At 38.1% G+C, this 4,924-nt stretch overlaps 1 protein-coding gene across 19 annotated transcripts in view; it reads left to right on the top strand.

Annotated features, from left to right (window-relative positions):
- Pkhd1 (PKHD1 ciliary IPT domain containing fibrocystin/polyductin) overlaps positions 1–4,924 on the top strand; it is a 487,582-nt gene that overhangs the window by 287,907 nt on the left and 194,751 nt on the right. The gene's annotated exons all lie outside the window — the stretch shown is intronic.

Raw genomic sequence — 4,924 nt, 5'->3', positions numbered from 1 at the left:
CTCTCCCTCTCCCTCCCTCCCTCCCTCCCTCTCTCTTCCTCTCCCTCTCTTTTTCCCCTCATACACACATGTATGTATGTATACTTATACATATGAATGTGCATACAGCATATATACAAACATGCACACACAAAGAGGCATATATATATGCCCACTGGAACTCAAACTCAGAGCCTTGTGCATTCAAGGCAACTGCTTTGCCACTGAGGCCCGTACCTAGCTTTCTTGATTGTATTTCCCTTACTTTTTAAGTTACTCTACCTACCTGCTTTGATTCATGAAAATCAACCTACTTCATAAAAAAGTTATATTTCATTGTTTACTATTCACATTGTCCCTTCAACTCGAAATGAAAGCAAATGCAAAGCATCTGGGTGCGTTTAACCTCATGCCATATTCACTCCTAGAAAAACCAGAGGTGCTGCTTAGAGAGGGCCCTAACACGCTCTGCCATTGGTGAGATCATTTACCGTGTGTGTGAGGTTACAGCACATCATGTATTTAGGACCTAGCTGCCAAAAGTGAATAAGCTAGGCTCATCCTCTCAGACTGCCAATCGTTTAGCTGTGTTAATAAAACATATAATGAATAATAATAATCCATACAACAACAAGTATAATGTGTACAGAAGCAAACTGTCTTTGGTGAACAGTGGAGAAGATTTGGAGGCAAAGGTACATGAAATGGGCTGTGAAAGATGGGACATGAATTTAAAGCATGATTATTATGAGACACTAGGAAAAGGGAAAATTCCTCAGTGGATACAGAGTGAGCCATCAAACTGGACAAACCTGGCTTCACTGTTGCATTCCTGACATTTAGCAACTGTGTAAATGACCCTCATTTATGTAACACAAGGGCTAAAATGAACACATTATAATACTAAGGAACGAAATAGCATCAGTCCACATGACCACTGTTTAGAGTGCTTGTAGGAATGGATTTGGAGGTGAAGGCTGTGATCTGTGCTATACTTGGGGTGCTCTTTCCCTTTCTTTTTGCCATCTGGCTGCCACGCTTGCCCCCTGATATTAGCCACATTTTGTATTTGCTTTCCAATGGCTTATTATTTAATTTTCACAACATCCTTGGGAGCTAAATAGGTAATAACTATTATTACAGTAAAAACCCATTTTTACATAATACGATTTTAATGGAACTGCTGATTTTACAAAATGAAAGTGACTGGTAAGGAAGATTTAAGTGATACTTTTGAACCTCTAATATAATTTTATGGTGTTTTGTGTATTTTAATTCATTAATAAAGGAAATGTGTAGAACATTCCCATCATTATTCAAATAGAATAGCATAATTTTTCAATAAAATTCTTAGAGTAAATTGCCTATTTCCATTTTCTGGGAAATCAATTTTATGGAATGACCTCAGACCTATCCTGTTCCATAAAAACAGGGCTTTACTACCCCAGTGCAAGGCATCACTATCTTCCAGTCTCAGGCATCACTATCTTCCAGTCCAAGGCATCACTATGTTCTAGTCTGATGCTGTCTACTTTAAGCATGATGCCATTCTCTCTCAAGGTGGCTTGTCTTCAGAGACATTGGATTTTGAGAAAGCTATAAATGTCTTTCTGTGGTATCAAATGCAGTAAGTAGGGAAAATCTTGAAGAATTTGATCTTGTGGTTTAATGTATTTTCATTTTTTGCAAACAAACATACCTGTGTTGCCTCATCTGTACTGAAAGAGCTGGTTCAATGCATTCTAGACATCCCAAGAAGTGAGAACAAGTTCTATCGAACCTAAGCTACCAATTTTTTTTCTTTTTTTAAAAATTATTTTATTAGATATTTTCTTCATTTACATTTCAAATGCCATCTGAAATGTCTCTATACCCTCCCCCCCTCCGCTCCCTTGCCCACTCACTCCCACTTCTTGGCCCTGGCGTTCCCCTGTATGGGGCATATAAAATTTGCAAGACCAAGGGGCCTCTCTTCCCAATGATGGTTGACTAGGCCATCATCTGCTATATATGTAGCTAGAGACACGAGCTCTGGGGGTACTGATTAGTTCATATTGATGCTCCACCTATAGGGTTGNAGACCCCTTCAGTTACTTGGGTAACTTCTCTAGTTCCTCCATTGGGGTCTCTGCGTTCTATCCTATAGATGACTGTGGGCATCCACTTCTATATTTGCCAGGCACTGGCATAGTCTCACAAGAGATAGCTATATCAGTGTCCTTTCACTAAGCTAGCAATCTTAAACCTTTCTAAAAAATAGTTGGCTACTTGGCAAAACAATCCACCTAACTTTAACCTTCATGTCTTGACCTGAACTTGCCTGAGAGGATTTATACAAGATGCTTCCAGAACGTCTTCTAGAAGAACTCTTAGCCTGGGTAAATACAGACAGACAGACAGAAAGACACCCTTCCCCCAACAGAGTACAGTGAAGATTTAGTAGGTGGAGAATATGTTACAATCACAAAAGATAGGATTCTGCTTGGAAGGATATGGACACAGTGTCCTGTCATCCCTGGAATATTTCTTGGTGTGTATGTGATGGTAGATTATGAGTTTCATTTCCTCTCTTGCTTTGAACTAGTCTCATTTGAAGACATGAATGGGGCATTGCTTTTTTTTTCTTTCTTTTATAATGGCCCTTTTGTTTGTTCTGATTTTCAAAACTTGAGTACTTTGAGCAGTAGAAAGCCTCATCAAAGCCATGTGGTATTCAAACATGGCAGCATTTAAGACATTTTCTGGTTACATTAAAATACATTGTAAGTTGGTGGCAATGTGAGACAAGGTGAATATAATCAGAAAGTGATTTCTGAAAGAAGAAATTTCTATAAAATGATGTGATTATAGATTTGGTTTTACTTTGGGATGGAACAAGGACTTATAGTCAAGAACAGGTACTGCGCCTACAGAGGAGACTTCAGTTTTGGTTTCCAGCACTTATAATGGGTAGCAGCTCCAGGTCCAGGGAGATCCAATGCTTCTGGCTCCCATGGGCATCTGTGCTCACATGCACATAACAGTGACTTATAATATAATTAAAAAGAAAACAACAATAGTGTCTGCGTTTGGTGGCTGATTATGGGGTCTCTAGCTGCATATGTAGCAGAAGATGGTCTAGTCAGCCATCATTGGGAAGAGAGGCCCCTTGGTCTTGCAAACTTTATAAGCCCCAGTACAGGGGAATACCAGGGCCAAGAAGGGGGAGTGGGGGGGTAGAGGAGCGGGGAGGGGAGGGTATGGGGACTTCCGGGATAGCATTTAAAATGTAAATGAAGTAAATACCTAATAAAAATTGGAAAAAGAAGAAAACAATTATGAATGAATGAGTGAATGAATGAAAGTTCTTGAATCACTTCTAATTATTAGCTGAGACTCCATCCAATTTAGGATGACTTGCATATACATTATCAAATTATTATCAAATATTTAGGTCTGTTGTAATATATATATATATATATATATATATATATATATATATATATATATATATATATATATATACTGTCTCTGTAGCTGAAATAGATTTTGTCATTTGGTCTTGTAATACTTAGGAAGTATAAAATGGCCATTGAATTGAGATTATCACCCACTTATTCTGGATTACTAAATAATTTGAGGCAAAGACATTTATGCTTGAATTACCAGAGTCCTTAATGTGATGCATAGCATTAGAATGATTTTAGTTCTGGATGTTCTGTAATTCTATCATTATCTTCTAAGCTCTTTAATTCTAAACCTGTAGATTTTATTTTGCTCACAACTTGGTGGAGGAATACCTGACATAAAGTGTTTCCATTTAGGTTCTTTTACATATCATGATCATCAGATGATGTCAGGTCTGGTCAAGCAAAATCTCAACTTGAAGAATACTCATGTAACTAGCCGTCTATGGCTTCTAGTCTAAATTATCACTATCAATCCAAGGCAACACTATCTACCAGTGTAAGGCATCACTATCTTCCAGTCAAAAACTAGCTAAGAGTGCTCTGATACTTACCTCTTAGGGTTTCTATGTGGAGCTGCTTGCCTTTCCTCTCAGCATTGTGGTGCATCCAAGAAAGAATACCGAAGCCATTGCCATCAGAGGACCTGTGTTCCTTCTGCACCAGTCCTCAATGCCTCAGAGCATCTTGGCACTCATACTCTGCTAGGAAAGGCACAAAGTTCAGCTCAGATTCATACTGAGAAGACGAGCAAAGCAGCCACAGCTGTCTTTAATCTACCACTGTATGTGTGCTTACATGTGTGTATGTGCACACACGTAATTAAGAGCAGATGTATCTGACTTAATTCAAAAGGTGTTTAAAGCTAGCTAACTGTGTGTTGTCTTTTTTTCTGTAGGCAGGCTGTGTATAGACCCCATTAGCTTGCACGAATCAGACATTCAGAACACTAGGAGACAAGTTGGTCAAAGGATTCTTCTTTTTTCGCATTACCTATGATGCTTTGCCTCCTTTTCTTATAAAAATCTTCAACAGTCAGGTTGTAACATTAGTTATTCTGACACTGGGATGGACATCAGTGTTTTGGCTTCAGTCTGTGACTACTATTCCTCATTCATGCTGGGAACCTATCCTTGGAAGAGAGGACCGTGGTGGCATAAGCTGATAAATGAAAAAAAAAAAGTATAACCATTCATTTCAAAGCAGAAAATAAAGGCAAGATGAGAACACAGTTACATTTATGTTTGGCCTTATTTTGAACACGAAGATTAAAGGTATCCTTAAGGTTTTCAAAGGGAGAACAGACAAACATGATTTCTTTTCTTTTCTTTTCTTTTCTTTTCTTTTCTTTTCTTTTCTTTTCTTTTCTTTTCTTTTCTTTTCTTCTCTTCTCTTCTCTTCTCTTTTCTTCTCTTTTCTTTTCTTTTCTTTTCTTTTCATTAGATATTTTCTTTATTTACTTTTCAAATGCTAGCCCGAAAGTTCCCTGTACCTTCCCC

This window comes from Mus pahari, chromosome 5 (genome assembly GCF_900095145.1).
Source record: "Mus pahari chromosome 5, PAHARI_EIJ_v1.1, whole genome shotgun sequence".
Taxonomy (NCBI): Eukaryota; Metazoa; Chordata; class Mammalia; order Rodentia; family Muridae; genus Mus; species Mus pahari.
Note: the sequence above shows the minus strand (reverse complement) of the source record. Positions and strands in the feature narration are given on the sequence as shown.